This window comes from Mustela nivalis, assembly GCF_964662115.1.
Source record: "Mustela nivalis genome assembly, chromosome: 16".
In the NCBI taxonomy this organism is placed as follows: Eukaryota; Metazoa; Chordata; class Mammalia; order Carnivora; family Mustelidae; genus Mustela; species Mustela nivalis.
Genome location: NC_139035.1, coordinates 49,151,250 through 49,175,537, shown reverse-complemented (window position 1 = coordinate 49,175,537; position 24,288 = coordinate 49,151,250). Strand labels below are relative to the sequence as shown.

The window sequence follows — 24,288 nt, the reverse complement described above, 5'->3', positions numbered from 1 at the left end:
GACCCAAAGAGTAGGGTATTTGCTGCTCCCTGGGCCAGTGCTCAAGGGGTGAGTTTCAGGCTGGCCAATACAAACCCGGTAGCAGCGGGGATAATGGAGACTTGTGTGCTGGAGGACCGCATCAGGAAGCGAGCTGATGCATTGAGACGTGCGGACCCCAGTCCCTGGCAGAGTGCTATGATCCTTGAAAGGGAGTTAATGAAGACAGGGATTGGGCTTTTAGAAAGTAATGGCTTATGAGAATCAAAAAGGAAGGAAGAGCTCACATGTAAGGGAAAAACAATGAAACAAATGAAATATGGAAGGGGAAAGAGAGGGAGTAGGAGTGCAAACCAGGGAGCGGCATCCTCAGGGTCACATGCTAGAAGAGGGGAAAGAGAAATGAAGAAATCAGCACCTTGCCTGCCGAGCGCGCTAGGATAGTAAAAAAGCAGCACGTATCATGATAAACAGCCTTCGTTAGAGAGCTTCCATTCTTAATAAGGGAAAGGAAACTTTCCAATGCAAGGGAAGAATAGGCCAGATCTATAAATATCCTTAGTTTGCAACTTATACTTTAAAAGGGGCGGCATACAGAGAGCAGTGGGCAAATCTGGATAATTTGACTTCTTGACAGGACAAAAGCTCATCTTGCTGCTTCTAATTAATAACGCGCTTAGCTGTATCAGACACTTCGATGTGCTTCTCTGAGAGCACTTGTAACTGAGCTCTTTCTCGCAAACCTCTACGGGTGAGAAGAATGAGAGAAAATGGGTAAAGTAAATAGAGTCCATCCCTATGCCATAACACTATCTGATAGCACCCCGGCCGCTAGGTGATTCATACGCAAGCTACCTCCCAAGCAGCTAGACCTAAAATTGGAGTGGATGGGCTAGCTCAGATTTTATGTTTCAGTTTGGCAGTTTGTTTCTAGGGTTGCCACAAAGGAAGGTTGTTATTATTAGCTTAAAGCTTTGGTGAAAAGTGTCGTCAATGCTTACTCTTTGAGAAGAAAAAACAAAAAGGATTCTGAGGTTCTGTTTTCAGGAATAAAACTTGGGAGCTACAAGGTGCCAGGCACCGTGATAGTCATTTCGCATTTCTTATCTCACTCAAGTCTCACAATAAATGTGCAAAGAAGTTATTATTAACTACATTTTAACCTTGACAAAGCTGAGGTTCAGAGAGATTAAAAACCTGTCTCAGTTCACTCAAGGAACAAGAAACCAAGAAACAAAGCCAGCAGTAAAATTAAGAACTTTCTAGCTCACATCCATGCTCTTCCCATAAATCAAATGAAGTTTTGCTTATTAAAGGCCAAAACTGCAACTGTTCTCAGTCACACGCTTGCAAATCAGCCTCTGACATTGAGGGGACTCTCCTGTGGCTAAGTAACGACTGGTCTCCTTGAGGGATCTCAAATGGGCTCTTGTCATCCTTCAAAGGACACCATAATGATGGCTGCAGACATCCATCCTAAAGATACGCGATACAGAAAATTCGTTCTGTGAAATAAGCAACGGCTATTGCAATGTGCACTTTAAGAAAAAAAAAAATCATAAAGACCTAATTTTATTTTATTTTTGTTAAAAATTTTATTTATTTACTTGAAGGAAAGAAAGAGAGAGGGCATGAGACGGGAGAGGGTCAGAGGGAGAAGCAGACTCCCTGCTGAGCAGGGAGCCCGATGTGGGACTCGATCCTGGGCCTCCAGGATCATGACCTGAGCCGAAGGCAGTCGCTTGACCAACTGAGCCACCCAGGTGCCCAAGACCTAATTTTAAAAGACATTACTGTCTTCAGTAACTCCCTAACCTGTAATGCACTTTTCTCAGGGGAAGCCATGGTGTCATTTCCTGCACATGTAATGCACTCCCAAATCCTTCAGAGCAACTGAAGTGAATAATCTGAGTATTCTGAGATGAATGATCACTCAGATAAGAGAAAGATGCCGAGAACTCATCGAGGCGCCTCTTACTAAGCTCGCCATGTCTAGATCAGTTTCCTCCCCAACTCGAGCATCATCGATCACGTATGTTTCCCCAGCCTACATCTCTTACTCAGCTCCAGACCTTCTCTATGCAATGCCACCACATTTGGGGACCACTTATGGTGTACCATAGTGATGGTGTACCCTGGTATCATCACTCATCCTTGGTGACTCAGAAAAGTGAATCCCATTTTTCAGATGAAGAAGTCATTACTTCCCTGAAATCACAAACTGAACAAGGGACGGATCCCCCATGACAGTCCAAGCCCAGGTCTTTGTGATTCTTGTTGATTCCTGTTTCTCCAGCCCTGGCTGCCTCTCAGCAAAACCCCCGGGACCCCTATGGCATTCCAGAGCTCTCTCAATTTTTTGCATTTGGAACTGAATGCATTGTTTCTTCTTGTAATTCATCTCTGCTTCCTTTCCTTCCTGTATTCTTTCTCAGAATGGATGGCACCACTTATCACTTGTAATACAATTGCATGTTCAGTTGCCTACCCTTCCATTAAACTCTCAGTTACCTTTATGTGCCAAGAATCTGTCGGCCTGGCAAATTGTTTATTTTTTTTAAAGATTTTATTTATTTATTTGACAGACAGAGATCACAAGTAGGCAGAGAGGGAGAGAGGAGGAAACAGGCTCCCTGCTGAACAGAGATGTGGGGCTCGATCCCAGGACCCTGGGATCATGACCTGAGCCAAAGGCAGAGGCTCTAACCCACTGAGCCAGCCAGGTGCCCCCTGGCAAATCGTTTAAAACACACTTAATATTTAAATATTTGCTACCCAGACACCTTAGTCAGAACCCAGGAAGTCATCCAAGATTCGTCCCTTTCCTACAGCCCCCAACACCAGTTAACAACCAAGTTTTGTCTGCTCTGCTTTAATTATCTCATGAAGCTGTCTTCATTTTCCATCTTGGTGGCTCCCTGAGTTCTTATTGCCACCATTCTTGCATGGATTATGAGTTTTCTTCTAAAAGATAGAAACACCCTTCTGTGTGAGGTGACCCCCGTCCATAACACTACCCAGCAAATCTGATTCAGTTCTCCAGTAATCCCTCACTGTCCCTACCGTGATACAGGTCTCTTCCAACCTTTTACTGTAGTTAACCTTTCCAGTTTCATCATCTGCTTGCTCTCTCATGCTTTCTTGCCCTGGCTCTGTCCGTCTGTCTCTCTCACACCCACCCACTCTCTCTCTCACATCCATCCCCCCACCGCACACACACACACACACACACACACACACAGAGTGTGCTCCAGCCATTACAAACTGCTTACAAGCCCTTCAAATCCACGCACCTTCTCTCCATGGTGTCATTTCCCGCACACGTAATGCACTTTTCTCCTTTACTTGCCTCATAAATTCCAAATTACAAGACCAAAGCTTAATCATTTGTCATCCCTTTAAAGTCACAGCCTTCTAACACCCGTTCTCTTATGCAGAATTTCTAATCATTAAAATATGCACATTTAATTTTATATGTTCCAGATATGGAAATTCATTGCTTACATTAAATATCACCAAGTATTTTATTTTTATTTTTTTTTATATTTCAATCAATCTGACCCTCAATCCTAGGTAGCATTTGCAGCAGTAAAAAAATAAAAAAATAAAAAAAAGTGAGATATTAACCAAGATGTTTTACTTGCATTTCTATGACCCTGCCCTATTTTGGGAGCAACAAAGAGTAGCTCAAGGGAGCACTTAGAAAGGGCACAGAAAGCAAATGGTCAGTCTTGACTTTTGAATTATAAAATAAAGACCTGAAACTTGTAGCAATAACAAAAATCTTAAAAAAGTTTTTTATTTGCAAGCATGGACTTTTCTCTACTTTCAAATGGTTGTCTTGAAAAGCCAGGCATCATAGTTACGCCATTAGAAAAAAAATTTTTTTTTAATTTTGAATAAGGAGTACTTGGAATCTCACTTTCCTGAAGTGAGATTCTTTAGTATGGAATTTTTTTTATTCAAGTTTATTTCTTGTAATTTATATCCATTTATTCACCTTTCTAGTTTTATACTTTGTTTTGCTGATAGAACTGTGGGAAAATGACTCACCAAAAAAATCTGCTTTACTTAATAGGAATCATAGCACCCTTACAAACACTGTTTTTATATACATGCTTGCCTTTTCCCAGTTTTACCCTTTTCCTGTTAAATTCCACCTACCTGAGATTTCTGCCCCCTTTCTCTTTGCTTTAAATTATTCCTGTTCTTCCTCAATACCTTATTCGAATCCTATCTCTCTCTCCAAATGCCCACAGCAACAATTATTAAGAAATCCATGGGTCATAAATCTTGTGTTATTTTGTCATAATTTTTCTCTTGAACTACTCAAACTATTTTTTAATATTTTATTATTATGTTTTTTCAAGACTAGTACTCTATTTCTGCAACTAGGTTATAAAATTTTAGAGATAACTGTGTTCTCCACCTCTATATCCACCGAAAACCACATCAATGGTGTGCAAGGAGTAAATGCGTAAAATACATTTGATATCATATCTTATCCTTTGGTCATGATGATCATCATAATAGTAATAATATAATTTATTAAGCATTTACTATGTGCCAGGTGCTGTGCCAATCACTGCATACATATTATCTCCTGTAATTCTCACGACAAGCTTATGAGTTTGGTTCCACTGTTACCTTTACTGTACAGAAGGTAAAACTGAGACTGTGGAGTTGTTAAGTAATTTATTCAATCCACACAGACATAAGTAGAAAAATCAGAACTCAGTTTTATCCTTTACGCTAAATTTAGGAAACACATCCTGTACCAAATAGACAAAATATTATTACCTACTTCTTAATGTCATTGTGTTAGGAAAACCATTCTTTTCAGTAACAAATCTCCATTCAAGTATTTGTATCCCCCAAAAAAAGCACTCTGAAATAGACGCCTTAAGTACGAAGTAGATGATGTTGAAATTGCTTCACGGCTTTAATGAAGTAATATAAATTTCCAGGGGGAAAAACTAAATCATGTGAATAGAAAACATAACGAACCAGAACTCTACAATAAATAATGATAAATAGTAGACAAGAATTTCTAAATATTTTATAAATAGTTGACAATGATTTCTAAATATCAGAGCTAGTGATAATTCTGAAAAACAACCAGGCAGTTTAAGAGTACAACATGAAGTAAAAGAATCCTTGTCAACTAAATCACTGTGAGAAAGAAAAGTATTTTTTTAAACAACTTCTTAATAGGATCTGGAATTGGTGAAATCATTTGCATGTGAATCATAAGTAAAGAAAATAAAGACAAAGAGATTATAAAGTACCTTGAGCACAGTACTATCTGTTCTTGGTTTACTGCTTCTGACAAACAACTCTTACAAATAAAAAGAGCATGAAATGTTTGAGGAACTGTAAATAGTTTGGGTTCCAATAAGAACTCCCAAACCTAATATATCCAAAAGCAAATTCTTGATCTTCCTCCAAAGTCTATCCCTCCTCAGTTTTCCTCATTTCAGGAAGCATCATTGCCTCTTCCAAGTTCTGCATGTTTCCCTGTTATATTTCACCAGCCTGCAATTTCTGTCCCCTTCCTTTTGACTTTAAACAAATCTTGCCTCTCAATATCCAGTTCAATCCTACCATGTTTTCCCAAAGTCCTCCATGATCACCCCAGGTTAGAACATCACCTCTCTCTCTCACTTGAATGTTCATAGCAGCTGTTGTCAATGCAAGGCATGAATCACAAAAATTTAGGCCAAACTCTGGAATCCTCCTTAACCTGCTTTTTCTGTCACATCCCCCATGCAGTGCATCAGTCAATCCCAGCTTCTTTCCTTTGAAATGTATTCTGAAGTCTGTCACTACTCATTACCTTCACTACTTTGAGCTACTCCAAGCCTCTGCCATATTGTGCCTGGACTATTGCAATAGACTCCTAATTGGCCTTCCAGCTTCTACCTCGCCATTCTAAACCACTTTCCCCAACACACACACACACACACACACACACACACACACACGCAGGCCAGAGTGTTCATTTGAAAATGTGCTGTGTTACATCCCTCCTCAAAGTTCTCTAATGATCTCAGTTGCACTTAAGGAAAAAATTCAAAATCCTTGGCATGGACTACAAGGCACACCAGCACCCACCACCACACCTATCTAATCTTCATCTAGTTTTGTTGTAAGCATAAGAGTGACCCCCAAATATAGTCTTTAAAAAAAAAAAAAAAGGATTATTAGTGGATAAAAGTTACTTCACGGAGTTGTCGTGGTTATATTATTCTCAGTAACACATGTATCTGATAAACTGACGGGCCTACTATAGGCCTTCAATAAATGTTCACAATCATGTTTTTTTCATATTGTGAATTTTTTTATTTTATGCAAATGGGAAAATATAGCCATATTCCTATAGCCTAGAGTGTGAGCATTTAATACTGTTATCTAGAGATATGAAACACAATAATTGTTACTTTACAAATTGAAAGAGAGACAAATATAGGTCTATTAGTTTACATTGTTTAAAATAATAATCTACATCTGGGATTCTGCAAAAAAGAAAATAACCTCATAAAAACTCAGTTTATTATGATCTTGATCACATGGTAGACTAAGTCCCATATCATACCCACACAATGTCAAGGTGCTTGAAGGACCACTTTTCAGGATAATTTTATCAGTAAAATACATTTATGTAGATGGTATTTATTTTAGTACCTCATATTTCCTGGAACTTAATTATTTAGAAAGAAATGAGTAGATCCTATGTCAATAAGTGCAGACCAGCATTTTTTGCCATTAAATGTATTAAGAATATTTGAGCATTTTCTGACTATAATCCAAATTAAATGCAGTCAAGTAGCACACAGAGACCCCATGATCAAGACTTTCTGGTCACCAACAGGATGAATAGTGTAATGAGACATGGCAATTATTTGCTCTCCAGCAGTTGGGATTGATTCGTTTTCATGGGTACATCTTGCTAATATGTTAGAATACAGTAAATATTGGGGCCTGTTATTTTTCCCAGGGAAAGAAAACCATGGTCTCTAATGACTTACTTCATCGGTAACTTTCTCTACAATCTGCCAAAGTATTGGTATATCCAGGTTAATCTCTTTACCAAACAAATTTCTGTGAATTTCATGTTACCAGACCCATCATTAAGGTCAGGTGAGTCTGCTAAGTTTTCAGAGCCTTCTGTCTTAGAAAAGTTGACATCTCTTTCTCTGTCTCTTTCTCTCTCTCTCTCTCACACACACACACACTGAAGTTTATAACTTAACAATGTATATAACCAAACCTATGGAGATACTAAGAAATCCCAGCTATTATATATAATAGCTCTCTCTCTCACACACACACACACACTGAAGTTTATAACTTAACAATGTATATGGCCAAACCTATGGAGATACTAAGAAATCCCAGCTATTATATGTACATTCTTTCTTTCTACTAAAGAGTATCTTTTTAGGGGCATCTGGGTGACTCAGTGGGTTAAAGCCTCTGCTTTTGGTTCAAGTCATGATCCCAGAGTCCTGGAATAGAGCCCCACATTGGGCTTTCTGCTTGGTGGGGAGCCTGCTTCCCACTCCCCCCACCCCCGCCTCTCTGCCTACTTGTGATTTCTGTCTGTTAAATAAATAAATAAAATCTTTTTTTAAAAAATAATTTTTTTTAAAACATGTTCAGTTTTTTTAACAACCAAATTCCTTTTTGTGTGTCCATGCATAATTGCACCAGACCCAATATTAGATTTGAAAAATTTGAACTGAATGTGAAGAGTTTTCAATCATGGCCATCTAGAAGAAATGGTCACTCGAGCAGTTATTTCTCAACCTTTTTTCTCTTTTCATCCCCCTAAGCAGCCTTTTTAGACATCTTTGTTTTGCCAATTGCCCCTTCTTTATGAAATGTTGATAAATCACACATACCTGGTTATATCTGGTTATGTACCATTGCTCTTTAGAAGACCACAAACCATAATTTCTGAGATTTTTTTTGATCCTCCAAGAACCAATTTTTACCCCTTCTTTATGAAATGTTGATAAATCATACATATCCGGTTATATCTGGTTATGTACCAATGCTCCTTAGAAGACCACAAACCATGATAATTTCTGAGATTTTTTTTGATCCTCCAAGAACCAATATCACCCCTGGTGAGAATGCACCCACCAGAGTCTTGATTGTATTTCCTCCTCACCATATTCTCATATTCTCTATTTCATATTCTCATTTGGACACATGAATTCCTCTCTATCTTATGTTTCCCATAAAAACTGGTGAAATACTAGTAGACTTAACCCCCAAGTCTAGGTTCACTCCTTAAAGGAGGTAGTCAAGATGATGCACATGGTACAAACATACTTTATCCCCCTTCTACACCCCCGCCCCATGTAACACAGGCTGACTCAGGCTTAAGCAACCTCAAGGCAATCTTGAAGGAAGAAAGAAATCTCAAAAGAGCCACGTGCAAATTGTACTTTGCAAAAAGAAAGAGTAGAGTGGCTTGAATCTAGTCTACTTACTTTAATGAAACTTTGGTGTCCACATAAATTAATTAGAAATCAATTTGTTATCTCCTGCCCACTCACTTGTTTAACAAGTATTTGTTACTTCCAACAAAAACCCCTATGAAGACAATAAAAAATACCTATTGATCAAAAAAAGAGACGTTTCCTAAACTTGCTGCAGCAAACAAGAACACCACATTTGCAGTCTTAAGATCTTCAAAGGTAGAAAATTAGGGAAGGATATTTATAGGATTATAGATTATATCTGTTACAAGCTTATAAGATGCATGCTGAATGATTTTAAGGTAGTTCTTGAAAAGCAGAGAACCAGTGGGGATTGGGAAAAGTTACTGACAATTTTGGATTGGTGGTCCCAGTGAAATTGAGGTCTTAAAATGAATAAGGTAAGCAAGCCATTTTTCCAAAACAGTCCTAAGGAGCAACCTATCCATTCCTATATGTCAACTGTTTTAAGTAGTTTGTGGTCCTAGCTTCCTAGAGCAAAGCAAAAAATACACATTTTTGCTTGGTCCCAGTATCACATAACACCGGAACTGAGAATTATTTCATTTCTCACCTCTTGCAGTATGTCAAATGTTAATGTAGGCACTAAAGATATAGCTGTGAACAAGACAAGTTCCCTGCCTTCAAGAAGCTTCTACTCTAGCAAAAAAAAAAAAAAAAAAAAAAAAGCTCTGAATATGAAATCACATGGAACGAATCTTTTGAAGAAGTGTAAGTTGTTAGGGAAGTAAATATCAGAACAAATTCATTAATGAGGACATTATAAGAAAATGTCATCTTATAAATTGTCTTGAAGGGTCTGTAAAATATGACAAGAAGGATCTTTGAGAATGTCCATTGGCTTTTCAGTGTCTGCCCTTGATCATGAAAGACAGGAGGGAATAGTTTATCTTTCCATTGTGGCTTTGGAATCTAGGCCACTACAGATCACTATAATCTGTAGATTAAATTATTTTATTTGATTTTTTGCCCCAGCTACTTTAAAGCTCCAGCTAGGAGCTGCAACAGTCTTCACAAAATTCTAAGGAAGACCCTGCCTCACCTTCTGATTTTGGGAGGGCATGCATAAGGCAAGGAATAGAAGCTTGATCAACCCTGTAATATAAAAACTATTAGTTGTAGTTAACCCAAACTGTCTGGGATTAAAATCTATAGAAACTTATAGTTTTTAGATTTCATAAATGTTGCATATTAGCAGGACTGAATATCAGGAATGCATGTTTAAGAATCATACCTAAGTGGTTTTCTTGATAGAAGAAGTCTTTGGAGTCCAGAGGGCTTAATTCCTATACGGTCCACACAGGAAAGCAAATCTCACTGGCAGTTGAAATCTAGAATTACTGAAGCACTAAAAGTTAAATAAATCTACTCAAGAAACTCAAATCCAGGAAAATAGGACAATTTAATTTCATGAAATTATTGCTTTGGCTCTATTTGGCTCTGCTTTGACAGATGCTCTGGGCAGGTCATCCATGAGCCAACAACTCCCACCACATTCTGCCCTCTCCAATCTGGCAGGCCCACTCGTGCCCTTCTTCCTCCCCCACTAAAATTGGCTTCATCTCCATCATACCCATTTTGGAAATCGCCATCACACCAGACCCACCAGGCAAGCCTGCATTAATCTGTCTCCAAATGTTCTGTCCCACCATTTACTAATACTGTGAACCTAAGCCACTCAAAATCTTGAGTTTGACTTTCCTCGCCTATAAGAGGGGGCTACTAATAATACCTCCCTTGTAGAGTTGTTCTGAGGCTTAAGTAAGATAATGCATGAAAGGGGGTTGTTAGCACAGTAATCAAAAAACAGATAACTATGGATTTTAGCTGTGATTATTATTCATGCCTTCAACATGGCTCTCCAATTTTGTCTTTCCTTGAATGTTGCTGAATCCAAAAAAATCTTGACCCTCATTACTTCACACCCCACATCTTATTATTTTAATAGTTTTCCTGCCAGTTTTTTTTTCCATTGATGTTTTTCTTTTTATTCATCTCAGACATTAGTAATTAATCATCCTCTCTTCTCAACTGCTCACCCCATGAAGTTTCTAGCTTGTACACATTCTTGTGCCTCATTTTCAAGGTTTTCTGTAACTTGACTCTACTAACCCAACCTAGACCGATTCTTAACTCACAGTGAGGGTTTTCTTTTGGTAATTTTTAGTTGGAACCAATGGTCAGAGAAAGACAAAGCCTATAGACCTATATACACTCCTAGTACCTCAAAATGAAAGCAAGATTGAGAGTTGGTTCTACTACTTAGGCAAATAGGCATTTGACCCTGAAACAGCCCTATCACCTGCTTTGTAAGCTCATGAAGGCCCATCTCTGCATTCTTTCTGGTGTTCCAACCGTGTTCTGTATGGAAAATTTCCCTGAATCAGATTCTGTGCTATTCTATTTCTTCCCCAGCCTTACTCAGTTATAAATGACATTAAACATTGTGTAAGTTTGGGTATAACGTGTTGATCTAGTACATTTATATATTGCAAAGTTATTACCACCATAGCACTAACACCTCCACCACATCCCCTAAATGCCATTTTTGTGAGTGTGGTGAGGACATTTAAGATTGATTCTCAGGGCACCTGGGTGGCTCAGCCTTCACCTGGGTTAAGCCTCTGCCTTCAATTCAGGTCATGATCCCAGGGTCCTGGGATCGAGCCCCACATTGGGCTCTCTGCTCAACAGGGGGCCTGCTTCCTTTCCTCTCTCTCTGCCTGCCTCTCTGCCTACCTGTGGTCTCTGTCTGTCAAATAAATAAATAAAATCTTAAAAAAAAAAAGATTGATTCTCTCGGCCACTTTCAAGTATATAATACAGTATGATTAATTATCATCGCCATCCTATACATCAGACCTTCCCAACTTATTCATCTTATAGCTGGAAGTTTGTACCCTTCAACCAACATCGCCCCATCTCCTCACCTTCTACTCTATTTTAAGGGCAAGATTCAATTAACCTTCTGGTCTGAGTCAGGCAACAATATCCTCTGCTGAACAACTGATAGAGGACAGGTTCAGAATCCTAAGCCTACAGGGACTTTCCAAAGCATGTGTTCTCCTGGACTCACTAGATCCTCATGCCTTCTTTATATATTGGCTGCCATGACTCTATAAAATTTTGAGGCTGATACATCCTCATTTTGTGAACTAAAAAATAATCTCTAATATCCATTATACTAATTAATAAAGCAACTGATATTAATTGAAATAAAGATAGTGAATTTCTCTGCCTGCCTGGGGCTATAAATTTGGGGCCATTGCATTATATCTTTCATATATTGACAAACCACTTCTGGAGTATATATTTCTAAAATACCTTAAATGTTAACTAATGGACCTTAGACTAAATTTACACCTTCTATGCTGAAGTATTTAACCATAAGTTGCAGAATACCTAATATCCCGTTCCTTGTTCCCTAACACACACATTCATCTAGAGCAGGGTTTCTCAACCTTGGCACCTTTGACATTTTGGCCCAGATAATTCTCTGTCATGAGGGGTGTGCATTATACAATGTTCAACACATACCCATGAAATGCTAGGAGGACCCTCCTCCAGCTGGGGTAAGCAAAAATGTCTACAAACATTACCAGATATCCCGGAGTCAGAAAACCACCCTGACTTGAGCACTACTGCTCGAATCGAGGCTTACTCCTAAAGGCCATCCCCAGCCACCAGGCTATTTTTTTTTTTTTTTACATGAACTCCCAGGCTTACAAGTTACCTTCTCCACTTTCCTACTCACACATGACCCATCCTGTAAGACAACAAACACCTCAAAAAAAAAAAAAAAAAAAAAAAAAAAAAAAAAAACACATGAAGCTCTCATAAGTGATTTGTTTGGTCTGGTAAAACAGTTTCCACATCACTGTAGTCAGTCCCCACAGCTGTAGTTATCTTATAGTTCCTGACTCTTTCTACTAACCTCATTTATGTTACCTGCCTGGCCCTATAAGAATTTGCTATGACACCTATACCTTAATATTAACTATAAATCATTCTTCCATGAAATTTCCCACTCACTATGTCCATAGCTAACCTCTTTCTTCTTTATAGAAGTTTTATACTCTGAAGAAAAAATAATTCAACACATGCTGGTACCAAAATTTCCTGCAACTTAACTGGCTCCTGTTAACAGAAGTACATTATTAAACCACAACATACAAAAGTTATTTATTCTTTAAAATAGTCACAAAAATCACAATTTGGTAGGCTGGCTAAAAAGTTGTTTCTAGGTTAAAACAGAGTATAAGCAGTTCTGTAATTTTTAGTGGATCAACAACACCCAGAGAAGACAGAGTTCTTAATAAAAATTCATCTGGGGGGTGGCTCAGTGGGTTAAAGCCTCTGCCTTCATCTGAGGTCATGATCTCGGAGACCTGGGATAGAGCCCCGCATTGGGCTCTCTGCTCAGCAGGGAGCCTGCTTCCCCCTCTCTCCACCTGCCTCTCTGCCAACTTGTGATCTCTCTCTCTCTCTCTTGATGTCAAATAAATAAATAAAATAAACTTTAAAAATCTTTTTAAAAAATTCATGTGAGAGGTCCATTTACACAGCAATCTATGTAGCTGTTTGTATTGGGTGAAGGGTACATGTAATTTGTGAACTCCTAGGTTAAAAAAAAAAACTTTCTTGTTTCTAAAAATAACCCCTATCATATCACATCAAGAACATCATAAAAGCAAATGTTGACAAAATACAATGTTAAGGGAACCATGGCTATTCTCAGCAAAGCTTAATAAACACAGCAGGAGTTTCAACAAATTAATGATTTACAAAGCACTGTGAAGATGCAGTGATATATATATATATAACAAATTAACAAACGTAGGCTAAATCATGTAAAAGTAGTCCTAGCTGAAGTCAGTTTATAATATGTAAGGAAGGTTTTACAGTTTTTCCTAAAATACAAAGGAGATAAAAATTTGGCAACATCATAAGGAAGTATAATTTTTAACAGTGCAAAGAATTATTCCCAAACTGAGATAATGCGTTACGATCTTTGTGAATTACCTACTTTTTGTAAATATAAGTGATGTCCATTGATAATCTCACCCCTCTCCTTTTACAGTGGAAGTCATTCTACACTTGCCCTCTTTTATTCCTCTATCAAACATTTTCCAATGTTACAGCACAGCCAGACATCCTACTCCAAGAAAACCTCCTCTAAGATAATATCGCATTTGCTGATCTCACAACCACCCTTGTAGGTAGTTATATTTGGCTTATTGATGGGAAAAGAAAAATCTCACAGAATTTAAGAATATCGTTTAACTTTTTAAGTAGGAAATGTAGAACCCAAACTCAGGCATACCTGACTCTAAATGGAGGGTCTTTAAGCTACTTATGCTGCTCATTAGGTTTCTCATTCTTAAAGGCACAGAGGTCAGTAGTGTACATCTAGTTCAGCTATCTGTGTATAAGCATCCTAAAGAGTTCTTTGTGTGAAATTTCTTGGCATTTTATAAGATAAACTGAACTTTTTTTTATTTATTTGTATTTAAATTCAATTAATATATAATGTATTACTGGTTTCAGAGATAGATGTCAGTGGTTCATCAGTCTTATATAATATCCATTCCATCACAACCCTGCTTACGTCCATCACCCAGTTACCCCATCCCTTACACTCCCTCCCCTCCAGCAAACCTGTTTGTTTCCTATGCTTAAGAGCAAGATAACCAGAACTTCGCCAATCAGTGTTAAATATATTACATCTACTGTCTCATATCATCTTTATGGAATCTTGCAAGACAAATCTTTGTACTACCACTGTGTGGTTGAGGACATCGAGGCTTACAGGTACTGTATCAATCCTAACGTCACACAGCTGGGAGGGGGTAGACTGGAATTCAGAGGCAGAACTGTCTAATCCTAAACTGTATACTCAATCACCGTGTGGTACAGCTGAGGAGGGAATGTTTCTCTGCAAAGAAACTTTGTAAAATGTCAGCTGCATGCTTCACATGCTAACCAAGACTTGTTCCCTTCCTCTGTTTACGTGGCATTCTGGGTTCTGGATGAGGCAATGACTCTTTGTGCCAAAGGAAAGAGCACTTTAGTCAGTTCCTGATAAAGGGAGGAAGGCTAATGTTTTTCTGTGGAGAAGAATACAACTTCTAGATTAAGGATCAACATGAAAACAAATTATCAATGAGCAAATATTTCCTATGCATTAAATGTTTTCCAGGGACAGTGTTCAGGGGGTGCTGTTGGTTAATTCTATCTAAATGGGCTTACATTTTAATGAGCTTATCAAATTTATCAATTTCTACATTATGTACAATTGACATATGTAATTCAGTTCTATGATTTATTTAGTTATCACTTTAAATGAATGTAAAATAATTTTAGCTATATAAAATTAAATTACATAGAACTTAATTTCCCTTAAGTCTAACGTCTCATAAATTCAAGGATATTAAAAGTCTTTAAAAATGCTTCAGGTGGAAATTTGAACTTCTAGTGGGAATGTTATAATTCACATACTGAAATGTGCCTTGTCATGGACAGATGAAACCTACGATTCCTTTCCACTATGCTATGTTGAGATTCCCAGGAAAGTGAAAGAGAAAGGTTTTTGCTCATCTGTCTCCATTTCTTACCTTGTTCCAACTGAAGGCAATAACAGGCACAAACATGTAATTCTATAATGTTATGAAGCTAACTGGCCTATCGGAGCTAAACTCACAACTCAATTTTCTTGACACCATGCTAAAACCAGCTGAATTATCTGGTCTTCAAAGCAAGAAAGGTTTACTCTGCCAGTCTAAGACCTAGAGAAATCATTATGTAGTAATTGTTTCAGGTTTTTTCTTTTTTTTTTTATTCTATTTAAGATTTTATTTATTCACTTCAGAGAAAGCATGAGTAAGGGGAGGAGCAGAGGGAGACAGCAAGAGGACTCCGCGTTGAGCACAGAGCCCAATGAGGGACTCAATCCCATGACCCTGAGATCATGACCTGAGATGAAATCAAGAGTTGGATGCTCAACCCACCGAGCCTCCCAGGCGCCCCTCAGGGGTATTTTTGGTTTTTGGTTTATTTAAGCTTAATTAAAAGTTGTTTTAAAGTTTACACCAAGAAATTTATTTTGCCATGGAAATTTACCCCCTGGATACTTACTTAGTCAAGGTTTTTTTCCCCTAAATATTTATAAAGCAGTATGCTGAAAGTCACATATCAGATATCTATTACAATATAACTTTTAATAGACAAGCGAGTGCATTTTAGCCAAAATCTGCATACTTGGCATGGGATGACTACATCTACTATTTTCAGTTAAATACTTCCTCTACCTGGAGAGATGCCTGTCCTGGAAGGCATTTCAAAACATGAAGTGCTAATATCTTTTTTTTTTTTTTTTTTTTTTAAATAGAGTGAGAGGGTGACAATCTTTTAAAACCCTTGCCAGGAAGAAGAGAAATGCTAAATATAGATTGAGAAAATCCATCTTTTTTGGGAGGTTAAAGCAGACTTGTATAAACACCTGAAGTCATAGCAACACTCCACCACAAACCAGTCAATCATTACATTTTCAAAATCCTGTAATTCCTACGCTTTTGTAATCACTGTGCCCTTTTCCAACCATTCACCAAGTCCCCAAATTGTTGCTCTTTACATAAATTGATAAAACTCAGAAAAATTGATTCACTAACTAAAAGGGGTAATCGTGGAGTACACACAAAACAGGATTAAAAAAAAAAAAAAAAACAGGCACCTGGGTGGCTCAGTAGGTTAGGTGTCTGCCTTTGTGGTCCCAGGGTCCTGGGATGGAGCCCTACCTGGGTTTCTCTACTCAGCGGGGAGTCTGCTTCTCCCTCCTCCTCTGCCTGCTGCTCCCTCTGCCTGCCACTCCCCCTGCTTGTGCCTAGAGCTCTCTCTCTGTCAAATAAAATACATAAAAAATAAATAAAATCTGTTAAAAAATTGGGAGTATTCTTGAGAAAAAAAAAAAACAGCAGTATTCTCACTTAAGTTTCAAAATACTAACTAAATTCCAGTGTCATATAACGTGAATTCTAACACTCAGTGATCCTCTGTAATATTACATCATCTTTCTCATGCACAAACATATCGGATCTTTATAATCATTCCTTGAGGAGATGGTTATTATTATAACCTCCATTTTATAAATGGATAAACAATAACTCAGAAAGCTGAAGTGTCTCCTGGAAACTCAACTCGGGCCTCAGACCAGGTGTGTGTTTTCTAAGGCATACAACCCCTTTTAAAAATGAAGAATAATCATTCCTTAAGAATGAGGATTAAGGTCCCTTTGCACTTTGGGAAACCCACCTGCTATTCTGTGTGTAGTGACTATTCCGCAGTTTTATAAAACTCAACCATTTCCACAGTCCTTCATATGCCAGTATAATAGTAACAAAAAAGTTAGTTTGTCTGATTATAATGAACTTTATTAAATAACACATTCCTCACAAACTTCTATCTCAACAGTAAAGAAGTTACCTTCATATGTGGAAATTTTTAGTTGCAGAGTAATAGTCATTGTCCAAGGAAGAAACCCAAAGGATCTGACTACAGTTTCTTAGCAAAAGTGTTTTTTTTACTATATGCAATGTTTTTGCATTTGTAAACATTCTACTTCCCCCCTCACCAGGTATATTTTAGCAATGCTGATAACTTAAATCTGAATCTATTAATAAGCATAAAATGGAATTCTACCTTTGTTTTTATTTTATGAATCTGATATAATGGAATTTAGGCCCCACACCAAGATTTCTAGAGCACGTTGGCCCTAAAATTTACATCTTAGCTAGCACTAACTGGATAGACTTGCAGTAGAATCCAGTATGGCTGACTACTTGCTTTACGTTGAAGATGGATCTGACGGATCTCTTGTCTTTCACACCTTCAACTGTGGGTTTGACTAAGCTACAAATTAGTAGCTGAAGTGTCCCCTAGTGAAAAATTAAATACTGAAAGTACACCTCCATTGCTCCTTCTTAACCTTCTCTGTAGTAATTACCTGCCGTATATTCCCACCCACTCGTATGTACGCACGCCCATAAACACATGCAGACGCACACAGCGCAGCTTGATTAATTGCCTAACTTAACTATTTTAAATATTTTAAAAGTCCAGTGATTTCTTCTTTAACTCTCTAAACAAGCTCTTCTCCGCTTATCCACATTCACGGTCACCTTCTAACCCCCCATCTCTCCTTTTGTGTGGTGTCCTTAACTCCAAGCCCACAGACCCAGTTTTCAGGTGGACCTTGGCAATCTGAATGTTCCCAGAGGCAGATCAAGTGCTTCACATCTTCAAACTCCTCCTCTTCCCAGAGTGGCTCCTCCTCCTGCGCCCATCTCCTGATAGGGCTCCCAGTTCCCTCTGTCTGAAACTTCAGAATTTTAAATCATCTCCCCGTTCTCTTCACCCTCCTCATCCGATCCGTTTCTTCCAATCATTGCTTCCATTTCCACGGTGCCCCCTGTGTTCACTTCCTCAGTGTCCCCAGCCCTCTTTCCTAGTCTAGCCCTCATCACCTCTCGCCTGGCCTCGCCAAATGTCCTACTATCCATCCTGTCAGGAGAACCAGCCTCTTCTCCATTCCCTTATCCCTCACAGAGTCACAGTTAACTTTCCCAAAATTAAGATCTGTCCCTTTCAGGCCTCCCCAAATTTGCGCATCTCCCAACATCCAAAAAATAAGAATCAAGTATCTGGTTTGGGTATTCAAGAGCTCTCTCTCTCTCTGTGTGGCCCCAACACAATTTTTCAGTTTTACCCCCAGGCCTCCTGCTTTTTCTTGGTCTCTCCTGTGAACTAATCATTATTCTGATTCCAATCACACACTTTCTGAGACTTCTTCTAGTTTGTCAGTGATCATCATTGATTGCTTCGGTCCTTAACTTCCATGTTTGAGATCTTAGCTACTCTACGATCCTCTAACTTGAAACTCTTCTCGGCTGCCTGAGCCAGAATGATTGCCTTCCTTTTCTTGTTTTCATCACACTTTGTTTGCATCTCTGCCACGGTACCTATTACTTATCACTTTAAATTAGATTAGGTTTTATTCAATCCAATAAACATTTATCGAGGGTCTTACCTGTACCAGCCAGTACTAGGAAAAACAAAATGAGTCAGACAGCATCTCTCCTCAAAAATTCACAATCTAAACCGTCAACTAAGCAGGGAATTTTGTGTCACCAGAAAGATACAAACAAGGTGCTATGAAGGTTTCAATGAACTCAATCTTTGTCTCCCTCGCCCAGAAAAGGCAAGAACAATCTTTCTCTCTCCTCTTCTCTTTCTTCTTTTCTCTCTCTCTCTCACACAATAACACACAATATACACACAGATGATTGCGTGTGTCAGACAGTAAATACTTATTGCATGCAATTTTTTAAAGTAATTCAGTAGATTGATCAAAATAGAAGGACTGCATGTTATGGGCTGAATTGTGTCTTCTCAAAATTCATGTGTTGAACTCACGACCCCTAAAACCTCAGCATGTAACTGTATTTGGAGATAGGGCCTTTAAAGTGATGACTAAATTAAAATGAGACCATTAGGGTGGGTCGGGAGCCAATCTAACATGTGCCCCTATGAGAGGAAATCTGGATATACAAAGAGACAGCAGGGATGTGTCCTCACAGAGGAAAGCCGAGGAGAGAAGCCTCAGAAGAAACCAAGCTTGCTGACACCGTGTTCTTGGACTTCTAGCCATCAGATGTGTGAGAATCAAATTTCTTTTACATAAACCAGCCAGTTTCTGGTATGTGGTTATGAAAGTCCAGGAAACTAATATGCTGTATAGCCAAAGAAGAGCGGCGGGAGGCCGACACAGAGAAAACTAACTAGAGAATAAGCACATAAGTGAACAAATAAACTACATAATTTTTTGGTCTGTGCATTATAAAAGCAAAAATAATAGTCTAATTGGGTGAGATTCACATAACCAAAGAGAATTATGACACCCTGTAAACTGAAACGTGACCTTAATTAAGGATTCTCAGTTGTTTTCCCACAATTTATTCCTTATTATTTATCTACCTTCTTAGGGTATTTGTTGCTAATTGTGTTTGCTGGTTTGCTTGGTCCATCAAACAAAATGTGTATTATTTTTCCACGTATTAAAGAAAATGTGCGAGCAGGGAGTGTATACCCAAGTATATTTTTTCATCAAGGTATAATTAGCTTGACATTTCAATTAACCTGTGTGGTCACATTGCAGGTGAGCACATGTTTCTAGCAGGTTTTTTAAAACACTGGAAGCAGCTTGAATCACGTTCCTTTTTGCAGCTTTTTTTGGGTCGTTAATAGTTTGGATCTCTATATCCAGCTTGATTAATCAAATCACTAAAATCCATACTCTTCAGTGTCTGGCATAGTGTTTTACTAATGCAGACCTGAATTTGGGCTTTCTTTGAGAGGACAGTCCCAAAAAATCTTTCTAAATGACTTTATACCAAAATGATCATGAAAAAAAATGTTTAATGTTCTGATCTTTTAAAAATGCATATGTGTAGCATTCTTATTTCTTACCAAAAGTAAATACAGTGGACCTTGACCAGCACAGGTTTGAACAGCATGGGTCCATTTATATGCACATCAATTTTAATAAATATGACACAGTACTGTGAATTTATTGTCCTTATGGGTTTCTTATTAATATTTTCTTTTCTTTAACTTAATTTATTGTAAGAATACAGTATATAATGCATATAAGATACAAAATATGTATCGACCATTTCTGTTATCAGTAAGCTAGGTCGACCGTGGACTACTAGCAATGGCTACTGGGGAGTCAGAAGTTATACATGGAGTTTTGACCATGTGGTATCAGGGGAGCGGATATCTCTTACTTCTGTTTTGCTCAAGGGTCAACTGTAAATACAAATCCATTGTTTCCTGGCACAGCCTATGCTGTGATGAACACCATAGAAAGAACGTTGAGACACTTTCATTTATCTGTAGTGAACAAAATACAAACTCTTATGTAACAAATTAGTTGTAAGTGAAACTAAACATAACTTACCAATTAGTGATACAATTATAATGTAAGATTTCATTTGACCAACTGACTAGGCCTAAGCAATTATTGTCTAGGATTGTTAAAAATAATGACATACATCCACTCATATGAAGTTTGAAAGAAACCAGACTTCACTGGTACCATGTTCTCACTAGAACACCAGAATGGATGTTTGTAACAACTCTACTGTTGTCAAAAGTTCCCAGTTGACTTTGTATAATTCATTAGTTGAGGAAATACATTATTAAAGGAAAATAAATAAAATTTCTAGACCACTAAATGGACATTTTCTGTTCATTCACTCTCTTGATTATAATAGTTATATAAAATCAACTGACGTGATTGGTCACATCAATATGACCAGTTGATTTGGTCACAAATCAATCTATTGTAAACATTAAAATAGTGCAAATAAAATTGTGTGAATGGTTAAAGCAGTCTGTTCAAATGATGATCCTTGTGGTGAAGAGACCAACTGACAGTGAGAACATTTATGAGACATTAATTTCTCCATTTCTAAATGAAGCTGGTCAGGGCTACTCTAAGGATCTATCTATGGGTTGTTCGAAGGGACAAAGCCAATGGGGCGAGTGGGGACTGAGAGTCAGCCTGAGCCAACTGCCGGAGTCATGTACCTATAGGACTGCAAAAGCCCAGTGGAGGCGCCTTGGACTAAATCACACAATGGGGCCCTTTATGCCCTCGTAGACCCGAGCCTGTCACTTTCATCAACTCAACGATGCTAAAGTTTCCACATAGTCTTAAATCCTTTCTAATAAATATCTAAATAGAACATGACTCATGAACCAATTAAACCTTTCAAACATGATTTGAACTTAAAATAATTGTGGAACTTAAACAATTGCAAATAGTTTTAAAATTGTGTGTGAATTTTTTCCACAAAAGATACTATATTCTAAATATTTTTAAAACTTCAAAGGGCCACCATTTAATTCAGTACACTAACAGAAGAAAAAGGCAGTTTGTAACCTCTACCCTACATTTTTTTAACATTTTGCCACAAACTGATCTTCTCAACAGTTGAAGCAAGTAACGTGATGGAGTATCAAATCACTGAACCCCACCTTCCTTCCATGTTCTCTCCAAGAAGCTAACCATGAGTGAAACTATTAGGACCACGGGAATAAACCACACACCCAGTTGAATATTAAGACAATAGAGAAGTAAGTCCTTGTGGAAAAAACTCAGAGATATTTCTTTTTAGTCATTCCTTATTTCAAAATTCTTTTTTAAATGTTTCAAACAAGTTAATAATCTAAAAATGTTTGCAACTGCTTCTTGGATAGTCAGGTATTTTGTGAGGTGGGGGGAAAGGTGGAGGTCGCCGTTGAAACTGCTCCCTTCCACTTGTTCAAGGGGTATGTATTTTCTTTTTTTTTTCTTTCTTTTTTTTTTTTTTAATTAAAAAACTGGGGGGGAGGGAGGGAGGGAGAAAAGAGGCATGTATTTTCTGAGCATTTTTTATATGCTTTGATCAAGTAAAGATTAAGAGCATGTAAGGATTAAGACTAAGCATGTAAAGATTAAGTGAGCTTAACCTTTTAGCAACATCCTTATTCTGTTGGAAACTAAAATTCTTTTTATATATCAAAGATCGCACAAGACTAGCTGAATAACATTTTGTTTCTTTTTATTCATCTGCCCCACTGAGTTTTGCTGACAAGTTGAGTCTTCGAATTATTTTTCCTCAGATGGTGTCTTTTCGTAAGTGCTGCCTATTATCCTTTTAGTTCTTCAATTTGCTCTTAGGCTTTCTAGTCAAAACACATTCATTTCACTAGCATTATCATTAACTCTTCAAGGAGCTTTAAATACTCTTGTATACTTCAGCCAGGGAGATGTGGTCATTGTGGGTACATGTGTATGTATTTTAATTTGTAAAGACCAGTGCCAGGAATAACGTGCAAATTGTGGACTACATGTCTGAGGGCTGAGAACTAAGTCAATCACATTATATTGATTAAACATGAAACAAATCAAAAATAAAACAAATCCTGCTAGTGGGGAAATATTTTGAGTTTCTCTAAGGCACTCCAGCAATGGGCCACTTTTGCTCAGGCTTGATATCTCTTAGGTGGGAAAATGCAGCCCCCTGGCAAACTGGCTGTTAGGGCATCAGATAAACTTCAAGGATTGGATTAAATCTTTCTACCATCAACTGAGTGACTATGCGGATCGTGTGGTCATAATGGGCACAAGGCACATTGCATTTCCTGGAAATAAATGGGAACAGAAAGTATAGTCTACACATACTGGCTATCCAGGTGGATTTAAATGAGTAACAGCTGCTGAACTTCATGAGAAGGATCTAGTAGCGAATGCGAAACTAGCTATTTATGGCATGCTGCTAAAAAACCTTCACAGAACTACGATGCAGAGATTGCATCTTTTCCCAGATGAGGACATACGAGGAGATATTCGTAAGTATTTAGTGGAAGAGCTTCCTCAACCAAGAAAATGACCCACATGTCTAGATAAGTACACACAGGAAGAAATAGAGGCTTTCCCAAGAGTATGGTCTCAACCTGAAGATTATTGACTCTAGGAGAATGAAAATTGCAGGAAAGAGCCATGTGGTGGCTAAAGCTTCTTCCTAATGAGTCTCTCCTAAGCTATGGGCAGAGAAGACAACTGCTGCATTTTACAAGGAACTTGTCATGGACACTGAAAGCTTGTGGAGAAAGGTCAGGAGGTGATAGTCCTTCAATAGGAAATTGCAATAAAATACATTATTTTATAGGATTATTTTATATATAGTCTAATTTGAATGTTATAAGTGATGATAAGAATAAAATTGCTAGGGCACCAGGGTGGCTCAGTGGGTTAAGCCTCTGCCTTCGACTCAGGTCATGATCTCAGGGTGCTGGGATCGAGTCCCGCATCGGGCTCTCTGCTCAGCGGGGAGCCTGCTTCCTCCTCTGTCTCTCTCTGCCTGCCTCTCTGCCTACTTGTGATCTCTCTCTGTCAAATAAATAAATAAATAATCTTAAAAAAAAAGAATAAAATTGCTAACTTGTTTAGAAAAAATGAGTCATTTGGGATAAAATGCTTGCATTCATATACTTTTAGCCAAAAAAATTCTAATTCCTTCTTAATAAAAGCCACAATTCTAATAAATTCAAGTATATATTCATAAGATGATCTTCCTTAAATAGTAATGATACAACTGATACTTGCTTGATGTTTACTATAACAATTAGCTTAATACGCTGTGCTTTAATTCATTGATAACGTCAGGTCCTTCTGAGATAGGTAAAACTATTTGCTAATAACTTGAAAAGTGTTTATAGTTAAATTAGAGGTTTCAAATGTCTTCTTATTTTTTTAGCTCTAATGTTAAATAACACCTTCTCAAAATTCTTTTTAGGTTTCTATGACTGCTGTAAATCTTAGATAGATGATGGATAGAAAGATAGATAGATAGATGGATAGAAGGTAGATAGAGTTCTCCAGAAAAAAACCAATAGGCTGTGTATAAATAAACAGAGAAAGAGACCATGATTTATCTTAAGGCTCACGTGATTGTAGACACTGGCACGTCCAAAGTCACATCAACACATGGAGATTCTGGGAAGATTAATATTAAAGCTTGAATCCAAAGATAGTCTACTGACAGAATTTCCTCTTCCTTAGACAACATCAGTCTTTTTTTCCTACAGTCTTCAGTTGTTTGGGTGAAGCCCGCCATTATGGAAGGTAATCTGCTTTACTCACAGTCTACTGATTTAAATATTTATCTTGTCTAAATGATACCTTCACAGGAACATC

The 24,288-nt window shown here is 37.9% G+C and overlaps 1 long non-coding RNA gene and 1 pseudogene across 2 annotated transcripts in view; one reads left to right on the top strand and one right to left on the bottom strand.

Moving 5' to 3' along the window:
• LOC309850273 overlaps positions 1-24,288 on the bottom strand; it is a 171,255-nt gene that overhangs the window by 93,270 nt on the left and 53,697 nt on the right. The window lies entirely within an intron of this gene.
• Positions 94-23,093, top strand: LOC309849546 (large ribosomal subunit protein uL13m pseudogene; annotated as a pseudogene). The gene is made up of 3 exons: positions 94-226; positions 4,375-4,448; positions 22,522-23,093. The product of its transcript is annotated as a large ribosomal subunit protein uL13m pseudogene (transcript).